At 43.3% G+C, this 13,889-nt stretch overlaps 1 pseudogene across 1 annotated transcript; it reads right to left on the bottom strand.

Moving 5' to 3' along the window:
• Nucleotides 1–11,494: 11,494 nt before the first annotated feature.
• LOC309821959 (recombining binding protein suppressor of hairless-like) lies at nucleotides 11,495–12,954 on the bottom strand (annotated as a pseudogene). Its single transcript has one exon. The product of its transcript is annotated as a recombining binding protein suppressor of hairless-like (transcript).
• Between the last annotated feature and the right edge of the window lie 935 nt (nucleotides 12,955–13,889).

The following is a 13,889-nucleotide window of genomic DNA, read 5'->3' on the forward strand; positions in this document are numbered from 1 at the left end:
AGTATGGTGTGGTGGGCAATATTGAATTGGCAATAATATCTGGGTTTTGGTGGAGATCCACCTCTCACTAGCTATGTTATCTTGAGTGGATTATTTAGCAACCCTGAGCCTCAGTTCCTGATTTGCAAAATAGAGGAAATGAGAGAATTCAAAGCAACTCTCCTTGAGGATGTGAGGCAATGGGACCTCCCATTCATTGTGGATTGGGTTGCAAATCGCTCCAAGCCTTTTGGAAAACTATTTGCCAGTGTCTCTTCAAGCTAAATCTATGCCCACCCTCTGAGCTAGCAGTTCCACTCCTAGGTATAAAACCAATACGAATGAGTGCTCACGTTCACCAGAAGATATACACAACAATATTCATAGCAATTGTAATCGTAATAGCCCAAAACCGGAAACAATCCAAATACCCATCAACAGTAGAATAGATTTTTAAAATGGGGATCTATTTCTACAATGCATATTGTATAGCAGTGAAAGCAAACTACTGTTACACACAGCAATATGGATGAATCTCATAGGTACAGTGCCGAGTGAAAGAATCAAGATGCAAAAAAAAGTACATACTAAGTGAGTTCATGTACACCAAGTAGGGAACCAGCAAATTTGATGATAATGATGGTCAGAAGAGGTTACTTCTGGGTTATTCACTGGGAAAGGCACAGGGAACCTTTAGGGGAGCTGGAAATGTTTTATATACGATCTAGGTGGTAGTGACCCATATACATGAAAATAATAAGTAAAATGTTAAAAATAATAAGTAAAATGTCTATACTTCAATACAAGTGGAAGTACAGAAATCTACCTAGCCATGCCCTTGAGATCTGTGCATTTTACTTCAAGCCATTTCAACTTTAAAAAGTAAATAAAAAGGAAAAAGAGCACCTAGTCTTGCCTAGAGTGTGTATCCTCAAAACATGCATCAGTAACGGCCAACATATGCATCAATAATGGCAGCTGCATGATTGGCTCCTTCAAGTCTCAGCCCCATGAAGTGGGAGGCCCTCCTGTCTCTACCCCAAACGCACTGTCACATCCCCTTGTCCTAATTTTCTTTATAGAACTTGCTAATAGAATTGAAAATTATCACATTTTCTGTTTGTTTACTTGTTTAATGTCTGTCCCCACCCCCATGGAATGGCGCCATCTGTCTGAGTGATCCAAGCCCAGCAAGTACCTGGTTCACAATAAGCCCTAATTAGTATTAGTTGGATGGATGCATGAAGGGCTGACAGAGGGAAGGAATGCATGTGTGATACTGGGCTAGAAAACTAGGAATACAAAGATTGATAAGACACATTTCTCTCCCAAAAGGAGATCATGGTGATCAATTCTGTTGACTCTGAAAACTTAGAAACCCAGCACTCCCCTCTGTCTGATCTTCATCATCATTCTCCTGACTGGTTCCGCAGCTCCCTATCTGGTCTCCCTGTCTTTGGGCTCTCCCACCCCACACCCCCTATACATGCACACACACACACACACAGTCTCTGTATTGCCACTAGTTGACTTACTAAAAACTAATGCTGATCTTTGTACCCCACTGCTTCCAACTGCCTTTGGCTCCTCTCTCCAAGTCCAAACTGCTTACAATGACACAGGCTGACTCCCAGCACTTGCCCCCACTCCCCTCCCAGCCCTGAGCAGCCCCCTCTCCATCTTGTCTCCAAACCTCTCCTCCCTCTGTGCTCCAGCCCCTTTCATGACATTCAGACCTCGCGCCACCCTCTTATTTTCCTGGGTCCCTGGCCTCTTTATCAGCCCCCAAAACACCCTGGGTGATGCCTCTTTGACCAAGGAGTCTACGGCTTGAGGGCTGGAATCACTGGAGTGAGGCTGAGAACCATGGGAGGCTCTCCTCAGTTTGTTTCATCAACTTTTACTGTTCTACCCCTGATTTTTCTCAAAATACATACACATTTTAGATTATTGAGAAAGGCAAAGAAAACAAATCAGAAGTCATATTTTAATATCTAGACTTCACCACTGTTTACGTTTGGGTAACCATAATGGCAGTGAGCGAGTGACCCAGAGTCACTATCTCCATGGCTGTAGTTTCTTCTGGGCACCTTGTCCATTCTTTTTTGTCTCTGCATGTTGACTTCATTTTGTTTTACCCACCCCCCCCCCAAAAAAAGAAAACCTGATTACTGGAATCTTGTTTTGTAAACTGCTTTTTCTCCAAAATTTATATATAGTAGGATGTTTGATTCGAGGGTAGAAGTATACATAGCAGATACACAGTCCAGCCAGATCTTTGAAACTTGAGTCATTAAAAACCACATCTAGGCGGAAAATTCTGCATGAAAATATGTTCCACGGGCACTTCAAGAAGAATTAGTACCTTCTCAAGACAGAGGGAGATGAAGGGGAGCAAGGTCAAATTTATTTAGGGTTTAACTCTTTCGTTTTTATTCCTTCAGTATTTCCTCCAAGCACTGAGTTCATAGAGTCAGGATAACAGATGTTCTCATTCCATCTCAGCTGAGCCCTGGGTATTCACCACTGTGATCCCCACGAACAGACACAGGGCTGGGACAGAGCAGACATAAAAATAAATATCAAGTTGAATAGGATCAAATTAAACTCAACTTCTAGCTAAGGGTCCCTAATCCCTCTCTTCTCCAGCTACTCTGACTGGAAAACTCATTGTTTCCCATTACCATCCAGTCTCCCAAGGCCTGATGATTCTTCCTTCCCTGTAGCTCCTAACTCCCCTTCTCCTCTGTGTTCCCATCACCTTTGTACACCCTTATGAACCCAAGCCCAGATTTCTGCTCTTGCTCCTGCCTGGCCTTTGGAGTCTCCTGCCCCCAGTCCACCACGTATGTTACATCGCTTAACCTTCCCAGCACCCTCTAAAGTTCACGAGTGACCCCTTTGCCCAAGATACTGGTCAAATTCCTCAACCTGATATTTAGAGTACTCTATAATAAATAGATTCATAATCCTCTAAGGTGGGAGCCACCAGCCACATGTAGTTACTGAGCTCTTGAAATGAGGCTACTATAGGACAGTCTCACTAGAGTGAGAAACATTCTTGTTTTCCCATTGACACAGTTATTATTTTGCTAAAGCTGCATTTCACTTAGCCACTGTATCACATAAGATAATATTGTAGTGCACGTGAAACTCAGCAGAACTCTGCAGGGCTTTCCAGCAGACAGACCTCCACCCCGAGTTTGAAGAAAAGCTTTAGCCTTCTAGGTCTTCCTTGAGTTCCAAAGAGCAAACTTAATCAGAGAAGTGAAAACATACAGAAACAAAGAAAAACAATCAAGCAAGACAAAATAATAATAGTTTAGCCATAAAACAAAGTCAAGGTCCTTTAGTTCCTCCTCAAGGGCTGTAGATAATATCCTGAGCCATATCCTTGAGTTGTTTTGCAGATACTAAAACCCCCACCAGGTGGAAGAGTTTAACTCCATGCTGACCACCAGCATGTAGACCCCAAACTGGTTGGAACCAGAAAACTGATCATTGAGATTCCTGAAATACCACCCCGTTACCTCACCATCAGCCAATCAGAGGATTGTACAGAAGCTGATCACTCACCCTGTGACCTTCTCCCTCACACCATCTTTAAAACCCTTCCCCTAAAAGCCATCTGAGAGTTCAAGTCTTTTGAGCATGAGTGCCCCTTCTCCTTGCTTGGCACCCTACAATAAAGATAGCATGCTATCTATACTTTCCTTCGCCACAACCTGATGTCAGTAGATTGGCTTTGCTGCACTTCAGACAAGCCGACCCGAATTTGGTTCAGTAACACACATAGGGCATAGATGTTATTTTTATGTGTAAACTCATCAGTGAATTGCTTCAGTTCAAATGTTCTTTTTTTCCCCCTATGCACCTATGTAACATTGTAATGTGTTTATTCAAATAGTTTCTGCAGATAATAAGTCCAAAGATATCTGTGTCAATCTTAATTGGGAATTACATAAAAATAGTTATTTTTAAAATTATAATGTAATTAAATGTAATTTTTCTAGTTTAAAGAAGTACGGGCAAATTTTAAATGAAAGTGTACTAATGATGCTGAATCAAGTGGCGATGCAGTAGCTAGAACTACAATCAGAAGAGTACAACAAAATAGGATGACGAAAAGCATTGCAATTTCCTGCAGCAGATCACTGTGTTAAAAAAGAAAAAATTAAGATGATAAAGTGGACAATATTGAGACATTTTCAGCAAGTGCATAATAGATTTGATAAGAAATTTCCTTTCAATGGTCAAAAAAATTAATAAAATTAGTTGCCTAAACACAGAATTAAATGTCCAACAAGAAATTTATAATTATTTGTAATTAATTTTTTTAATTTTTAAAAAAGTTTAAATAAATGTAAACAGATCTGGGCTTCCCTGGTGGCACAGTGGTTGAGAGTCCGCCTGCCGATGCAGGGGACACGGGTTCGTGCCCCGGTCTGGGAAGATCCCACGTGCCGCGGAGCGGCTGGGCCCGTGAGCCATGGCCGCTGAGCCTGCGCGTCCGAAGCCTGTGCTCCGCAACGGGAGAGGCCACAACAGTGAGAGGCCCGCGTACCGCAAACAAACAAACAAAAAAATTTAATCAGATCTGTGCTTATACATTTGGCCAGCTATTAAAAAAAAAATCTTGGATTCTTGCATGAAAGATAAAAACACCTTTAGATAAAGAAATGGTAAAACAAAATGTGTAATGGAAATATTATTAGAAAATACTGAGGAAAAGACTAAAAACGATATTTTACAAAGAGTGGAAGCTCTTCAATTACATCAGTAAATAATTGCCCATAAAATACAAGACTTTTCTAACAATAGCAAAGACCAATAAATAAACCTGAAAAATCACAGGGAACAGATTGGTAGTTGCCAGACAGAGGGGCTGGGAGTTGAGCAAAATGGGAGTCAAAGGTACAAATGGCCAGTTATAGAATAAATGTCATGCGTGCAATGTACAGTGTGGTGACTATAGTTAATAACACTGTATTGTCATTTGAAGTTGCTAAGAGAGTGGATCTTAAAAGTCCTCATCACAAGAAAAGAAATTTGTAACTATGTATGGTAATGGATGTTAACTCCACTTACTGTGGTGATTATTTCACAATATATACACATATTGAATCATTATGTTGAAACTAATAGAATGTTATATGTCAATCATACCCCAATTAAAAAAAAAAAGAAAAAAGAATTAACAAAAATCATTAGATGGGCTGGAGCAGTGGGTTCTAGACCAGACCCCCAGGAATGGTGCCAGGATGACACTGCAGAACCAGGCTGCCAGGGAGCTGCCACATCTGCCAACATCAGGAAAGCAGGACTAAAGAAGGCACTCCTGAAGCTGCTGGCTCCAGGAACACACCTCTTCAAGCATTAAGTGTTAGATTTAGAGCCACACCACACCAGAGAGATCCAACTTAGCGAAAAACAGATGGCCCATACCCTGCCTCTTGACTCTCAATAAGCTGGTGCCTGGACATTGGAACACACTGCAGAAAAACCAGCAATGCTATTCTATGCATGGCGCCATACAGATGCCTTCCAATTCTCACTCAGGTGCATCTAAGCTATGAAGCCTAAATCACATCCAAAAGCCCCTAAAAAGAAGTCTCTCCCATCACCTCACTCTCCTTACCAGGTAAACTCCTTCAAATTAAATATCCCTTCCTCCAGGAAGCCTTCTCTGACTTCCCCCAAACTGTGCTAAGTTGGCTGTCCATGTACTTTGTACGCATTCTTGGCTCACTTTATTTATTCTAAACGTTTAGTTGTCTTTCTCCCCTGATAGGCCATTAGCTCCATGGACGGAGCCATGTTAGTTTATTCACCATCATGTTCTCCCCACCTAGTGGTAGATGCTAAATTCACGTGTTGAGTGAATGAGTGAACAGTGTGCCAGGGGTCGCATTTGAACCGTCTTTCCCCACACTACAAGCCCTCTCATAACACATCCCTGTGCCCCCGAAGATGTCCAGCACCTGCCAGAGGAAGACTGCAGTTGGCACATCCATGACCAGGATGCAACCTTACCCACTCAAGGAGGACGGCCTGGGGCTGTTTCTAAGAAACAGGGAGGAACTGTCGTTCACGCAATGACTTTCAAGAAAATGCCATGGGCTCTGGGATGCTGGGCCCCGAGCCCAGGCTGCAGAACAGCCAAGGGAAGATCGGCCCAAGGGGTTATGCTGGACACTGCACAAAACACGCCCAGCCACGATCCTGTCATCAAGGAAGACTGTGGACACTTAAGTGAGGGACCCAGAAGAGGATCCCGGCTGTGCAAACAATGAGACTTTACACAAAAGCATTTACAGTTTATGAAACTCCTTCACACGCATCAGCCAGTTCATTATTTCTCCCTCTCCCATTTTACAGATTAGGAAACTGAAGCATAGCAAGATGGGCAACTTTTCCTAAGGCAAGTGTCAAATCCTGGTCTTGGACCCAAACCTCATAGCGCTGTGGTCACAACACACACTGTAAAATCAGACAGAGCTAAGTTCAAAGTCATTTTCTGCCACACACCAGCCAGGTTCCTTGGGCAAGTCACTCTCTGAGTCTCCGTTTTCTCTTATGTAAAATGAAGGCAATAGCAGCTAACTCACGGGGTTGTTGTGAGAATTAAATCACTTATGAATCACTTATGCAAAGACCTTAGCTCAGCACCTTGTGCAGAATAAGGGTTCAGTGATTAGTATCTGTTTTATTATTATTACTATTCCAAGTTTGGCTCTATTATCTGAGATTGATTTTTAATCGTACAAATCTTATTATAGTATTAATAATTTACTCTGAAATACTTCAGCAAAGCCAGTGTGATGTGAATGAGGGAGGGGCAATCAGTCATCTTGATTAGGTAGGCACACTCCAGGCCTGGTAAGCTATCACTACACCGCAAATACCCCAGCCCAGAGAACAGGACCGTCAGCACTTCCTCTAATTTCCTGTCCGCTCATGACAACACATTATTTGGCTCTGCTGATCCGTATAATGAATGTCAGACAAGAGTTTCTATTGGGGGTACTTAGTGATTTGTTAATCAGCATAAAGAAAGGATATACCAAATGGGCTCTATTGATAACATCAGTGATATTCAATATATAAAGTAATATTCAAGATAAAATATTTGAAACGCTTCCTGTGCTTACTTGATCCTTCACCCTTAACCCTCAAGGATGGCACCAGAAGCTTGATCCCTAAAACATCCTGTGCCCACCCCTGGCACATAGTGTTGTGGTCTGTTCAAGAGAACTCTTATGGAGGTGTTTTGTGAGCATCAAAAGGGACGGAGGGCTAGGGCTTCACAGAGCTTGCAGAACTGCTCTAAGACCATTCTGTAGGCCTCCTCTGAGCCTATAGGCAAATAAATATCTATCCTTGTAGTAACTTTTGTTCTGATACTTACTTCCTTACTCCCTCTCAGTATCTAACCCTCACTTACCTCTAACTCCTAAGGGTTCCAAGACAAACCAAAAAGAGCCTAATATCCGTGAACGACCAAGTTGGCTTAGGCCAATTTGCAACAAAGGTTCTACTGAGTTTTTCGCAGGATTGTCACGAAGCCCAAATCACTAAATGCATGTCCAAGTCCTTAGAGAAGTTTAAAGAGCCATAGAGACGATAATAATAACAGGACCATATGTATCATTTGCTCAGTTTCCTCCTCTGGTTCTTCTCTAGGACCCAGTCGTTAACACTTTGTTCTCTCTAGGCGATCTCATCTAGTCCCCTAGCCCTAAATATATATCATATGGGACTTCCCTGGTCGCACAGTGGTTGAAGAATCCGCCTGCCAATACAGGGGACACGGGTTTGAGTGCTGCTCTGGGAAGATCCCACACGCCGCGGAGCAATGAAGCCCGTGCGCCACAACTACTGAGCCTGCGCTCTAGAGCCTGCGTGCCACAACTACTGAGCCCACGTGCCACAATTACTAAAGCCCACGTGCCTAGAGCCCGTGCTCCATGACAAGAGAAGCCACCACAATGAGAAGCCCGCGCACCGCAAGGAAGAGTAGCCCCCACTCGCCGCAACTAGAGAAAGCCTGTGTGCAGCAAATCATATGTTGAGGGCTTTCATATTTTTGTCTCCAGGCTTTGTCTCTCAAATAAGCACCAGATTATGTATATCCAACTGTCCACCGGACATCTCCAGTTGAAGAGGTCTAACAGGCATCCTAAACCGCCACAGCCAAAACACAGATCTGGATCCTTTCTCTCTCAACAGCCCCATCACCACCACCTGCATCTTACCCATCTCAGAAGATGGTGCTGCCCAGACCAAGACCTAGGAGTCATCTTTGGTTCCTCTCTTTCTGTCACAGCCCCATGCCCTTTCCCCACCTGATTCATCAGTGCCCCTCTACCCATCTCTGATGACACCACCCTAACCACCATCATCTTACACACTCCCTCTAAAAGCCTCCTAACTGATCTCACTGATCCTCCCCCACTCCCCCCTGGACAGAACAGCTTTTTTTTTTTTTTTTTTTTTTTTTTTTTTTTGTGGTACGTGGGCCTCTCACTGTTGTGGCCTCTCCCATTGCGGAGCACAGGCTCTGGACACGCAGGCTCACGGGCCCAGCCGCTCGGTGGCATGTGGGATCATCCCGGACAGGGGCATGAACCCGTGTCCCCTGCATCGGCAGGCGGACTTGCAACAACTGCGCCACCAGGGAAGCCCAGAACAGCTTTTTTTTAATGTAAATGAGACAGTGTGACTTCCTGTTTCAACCTTCCAATGGCCTTCCATCACTCCTAGAATAAAAGCTAAATTCCTTTTCCATAACTCCTGCTTCTAACCTCCTCCATCTCTCACCACCTCCACCCTCGCTCACTTCACTCCAGTCACACTGGCTCATTCCTGTTTCTTCAACACCAATGTGTCCCTTTCAGTCCCACCTTATGACCTTTCCACCTGTTGTTCCCTTGGCCCAAAAACTTTCTGAGTCTTCACCTGGTGACCTTTGTATCACCCCAATGTCAGCCAAGTCACCTCAAAGGGGCCTTTCCCAGCCACACAATCTAAAGAAGACCCAGTATCCTTACACGCCACTTTCATGCCATCACTCAGATTTACTACGTACATAGCATTTCTCACTACTATCTTATTCATTTATTTGCTTATATATTGTCTCCCCACTAGAATAAAAGTCCTATGAGGGCAGGAGCTTCATTTTGTTCATTAAAGCCTCCCAGCATCTCCAACAGTGCCTGGCATAGAGAAAGATCTGGAAAACACTTGCCCAATGAATAAACGGGTTACTTATTTATTACGGACTCTACATGACTTGTAGTGAGGAGAATGGATAAGCAAACTGTAGTACGTTCACACAAGAGAATACTATTCAGCAATGAAAAAGAATAACTCCTGATAATGCACAACAACATGATTGGATGTCAAATACATTACGCTGAGCATGTACTATATGATTCTGCTCATAAGAAAGGCCAAGAACAGACAAAATTCATCTATGGTGTTAGAAGAGAGAACAGTGGTTAGTAATCTCTAGGATGGGGACTGACCAGAAGGACATGAGGAAACTTTCTGTAGGTTTGAAGCTACTTTGATTGGCATATAAGATACACATATTTTTATAATACATTTGCCGAAACCCACCAAATTGTGCACTTCAGATTTGTACATTTCCCTGTGTGGAAATTTTTCCTCAAATTGAAAACAAACAAGTGAAACCTACTTTTGTAAATAGAATGGCCAACTTCCTAGTATCAGTCAATTCAGAATGAAATATCACTTTGGTTTAGCTCCAGTTCAGAGACTATTTTGGAATCCTAGGCTTTAGCCTATCATTTTAGAATCATTTTAGAATATCTACCTGAGCTTCTTTAAGCTTCTTTGTGTCAGTGTGATGGGAGGAAACAGTTTGGCTCTATTTTTTACCATAGAAAATGACAGTAATATTCAGTGTGCGTCTGGCTGAGGAACAGGTTCCTGTTGGTTTTGATTTTTTTGCTTTGTTTCTTTGTGTGCAAAGTAGACTTGGCCTTCTCCTGGGGTGTTTTTTCAGGTAAGCAACAAGGGATGCCAAAGATATGCTAATTAGTCCAGACTTCTAAGTGTCACTCCTAAGTATAAAAACCTAAAGGAAGTGATCATCTTGAAAGCGTCCATCAGTTTGGACCAAAGAAGTGAGTTTGCTTTAGCCAACAATAACCACATCTTATCCTTGTCAGGATAAAATCCTTTATCCTTTATCCCAAGTTCTTCCATTGGTTACCCCCTCACCACCACCACGGTAGCGGGAAATACCTCCTACCCAGTAGCCAGCTTTATAGACAGGCAACGAGAAGCTCAGGGGAGTTGGTGACTGCTGTGAGTTAGCACCAAACAGGGTTCCTGGTTTGGTTCGTTGTCTGGTCCAGGAAGAGTATGCTGAGTGGAGTTGACATACATTTTCCAACAAGGACTGCACCCTGAAAGAAAAAGTCCTCAGTCTAACATCCTCATCCTGATTGGTGAGCAATCCTTACTACTGATTTCCCTGTGCACAACCTTAAGTTCCAAGCTACAAAGCACTTCCTCATCTCACATTCAGTTAAAAAGAACCTGCCCTTTACAACTTCAGCTAAAAGATGAACACTCTCTGACACACAGAGGCAGGTAGCCAGGTGTACATGTGTTGGGTTGGCATGATTTTCATAGGCGACAACCTTATGTGCCTTCCGACTCAACTCAGGAAAGCTTTTCCCGGGGTGGGCTGGCCTGGAGTGGAGAAGAAGTATCTGTCTGAGAAGCCACACCAGGACACCCAGCCCTGCAGCCTCCACGGGGCAGCACGCTGGCCCTGGTGACAGAAACTGCTGCTCCAAAGCCAGGGTGGCTCTTTCTCAACAAGGCCCACCCAGGAGCCACTCGGCAGGGAAATGAGTGGGAGTTGACCCCAGTCTGTTGAGAAGAACAAGGAGAGGACAGGAAGGGATTCTAGACCGGTCTCACTCCAAGCCTACAAGTAGCTCAAGAGTTGTGAAACTCAACCTTTTAAGGGAAGGCTGGAGCAGGATATAAACAGAGAAGATGCAACATTTTCCCTGAAGGAAGTTCAAAGCTCTTCCGATGAGTCTGATGAGGTTCGGTAAACTTTGGGTGTCCTCTGTGTCTCCAGAGCATCTAGCTCTTGCCTGAATAGGAAAAATTCCAAAGGCGAAGAGAGATAAGCCAATAATAAGAGAATAAACAAGAGAACAAGCTCTACTTCTTCTTTTTCCCTCCATTATGTAAACCACCAGCTCAGGAGGCAAGGCCATGATCACGGGCATGGGGACTTTTTTTTTTTTTCCAAAAGTTTGTACATTTTGATGGGTTTTTTTGTTTGTTTTACTGTGGTTTCTGCACTTCAAATCAGCACTTTCAGGTAATGGGGTTTTTGAATAGTATCACCGGGTATGAAAAGTTTTCCCAAGAAACCACAAAAGATTGTTCATTTTTTTCTTTCTTTTTTGGTCAACATTTTGCCGCACTCAAGTCAGTGTAAGTCCTAGCAAAAAGACGGTAGTTAGGACACAACTGTTGCTGTAGATGACGTGACACTGGTTGAATTTGTGCTGACATTTGTGTAACTCCCCTCGCTGTTTGTGTTTGCCTCATTAGGGGGCACTTGGCTGGAGTTGGCTCGAAGGATTGCTCCCGCCGCGCTGCAATGTGGCCGTGGCCCCGGTTCTGGGGTGTAGGTAAAGGTAAGGCTGGTGGAATAAATGATTCCATCATTACGGACCAAAGTTACTGGAACCTGGACTGGCTGCCGGACCCATCTCCAACCTTCTCGGAATGCAGAAATGTCTGGGGCAACACAGAGCATACTCTCTCCACATCTGTACATAGTTTCAGCTTCTACATCCCCAAACCACACTCGTAAATTTGGAGTGAAATGCTGTCCTGAAGTTCAAGATTGCTACATCCTCACTGCCATTCAACTGAAGACTTTCTACAACAAGTACCGGTGTGACTGGGGCAAGGACAGGGCCCATCCCCTCGTAAAATGTATACTCTGCCTTACCCGCACTAATGATTGTCCAGGCGGCACCATCATTTATCATCTCTTTATTTGGTTCTTTTGGGCATGGAGTGGCCTGAAACCGAATTATTCTTTCTTGAGAAAGGCACAGTACCTTCTTTCTGTATCCTTAAGGTAAAATGCACATTTATGGAGCTGTGACACAGGATCGCCTGCGTCCAGTAATGCGGTTTGCTTATCAACTTTCCTAATTATCAACCTTGGGAGTGCCACGCCAGTAACTGAACACACAAGTGTGACTGTTTGTCCATAATGGATGTATCCATCGTGGACTGTGAATTCTTCTCCTTCTGATTCATCATCATCCAAGAGATGAATGTAAAATGCTGCCCACTGCTGAGAACTGGCATGGAAATTACCTCCTTCTACATGCAAGCATCTGGTACTAACTGTCTGGGATCGAAGTCAATTAAACAGAGCCACCTTTGCTCCTGAGGCAATGCATAAGTCAGCATTTTTCAATGACTGCTTCTTTTTGGAAGGTTTGGAGGTGACTTTTATCTGTTTGCTAAGGAACACACCAATGTCATCACTACTGCCATAGAACATCTTTACAGACAGCATGAAGTGCTTTCTCTTGTCTGAGTCGGATATATACAATGTTTTGGCCGTGCAATAGTTCTTTCCTTCCCAGTTTAGCTGCTGCATTTCTTGGTCACTATTTCCTATTCTAATAAATGCACAGGGTTGAGACTCTTGTTCAGAACAACCATCGCGTTCCACTTGTTCTTTTTTTCCTTCCATCCACTGCCCATAAGATACACACAAGGAGGAGGGCAAAAAAACCTTTTTTCATTTCCATATGACTTCTGTGCAACTTTTGCATGAAGAATAAGTAGTACTGTTTGATCCCCTTGCTCTTTTAAATAATTTCACATAGCTTCCCTAGTAAATCATTTAGGTGGAAGCCACTCACCAAATTTTCTTTTAATCCACGCCATGGTACTTCAAAAACATGTTAAGGTAAGCCACACTTCGATGCACCTGAAAACACCTCAGCCAGTGTATCTGTATCATTCTCCTTTCCTTTTGAGATCATAATGGTTCTGAAGAACTATAATGCTTCCATTTCAATGAGAGTTTCATAATTTCAATGACCTGTCACAGCAGGTGCCATTTCCACCCATGTGGACTTTCGAGTCAGCCAGAGCTGAGCCCAAATGTGCCCCTTGCTGGCTGCATGAACTTGGACACTCTCTTAACCTCTCTGATCCTCAGTTTCTTCATCTATAAAATGCGAATGACACTAGCATCTTCTCTCAGGGTTTATTGTAAAGAATTAAGGGCCAGCAAATCACTTAGCACAGTGCCTTGCACATAAAAAGGGCTCCATAAATGTTATGCCTTGACTCAGTAAATATTTTAGTAAGTAGCTCCCGTAGTGCTGGTGATTAATGTAAATAAGTGATTTAATTAACTAGAAGCAAATGGCTCTTCCTGAATTACCTACCCTGGAATCCATCTCTCCAGCTTTGCTGGCATGTAGCCATGTGTATAGTGATTTGGGGGATCTTGCTTATTCATAAAGGGACCTTCTCAGTAGACAGTGTTTTGAGAAGCCTCGAGTTGTGAGGTATGGAGGGGGTGGAAAAGGATATGATTATCTTAAATTATTCAGCGGGCTAATCTGCAGGTTAGGGATTAAATTTAATCTGTGACCTCCCAAAAAGAGGAATTAAATCCAACGGGAGAAAACTGCAGGGAACAGGTTTCTGGGACTTTTTGTTTCGTTTTGTTTTCCTGATCCAGCCAGAGTTTATGGATCTTCTCTTGTGTATCAAGCACTGTTCTGGGTACCAGGGACACAAGTGGTGAACACAGTCCCTACCCTGATGGAGACTGCATCTTAATAGGAGACGGATAACAAGCAAGTAAA

The sequence above is a fragment of the Grampus griseus genome (genome assembly GCF_964374135.1).
Source record: "Grampus griseus genome assembly, chromosome: 4".
In the NCBI taxonomy this organism is placed as follows: domain Eukaryota; kingdom Metazoa; phylum Chordata; class Mammalia; order Artiodactyla; family Delphinidae; genus Grampus; species Grampus griseus.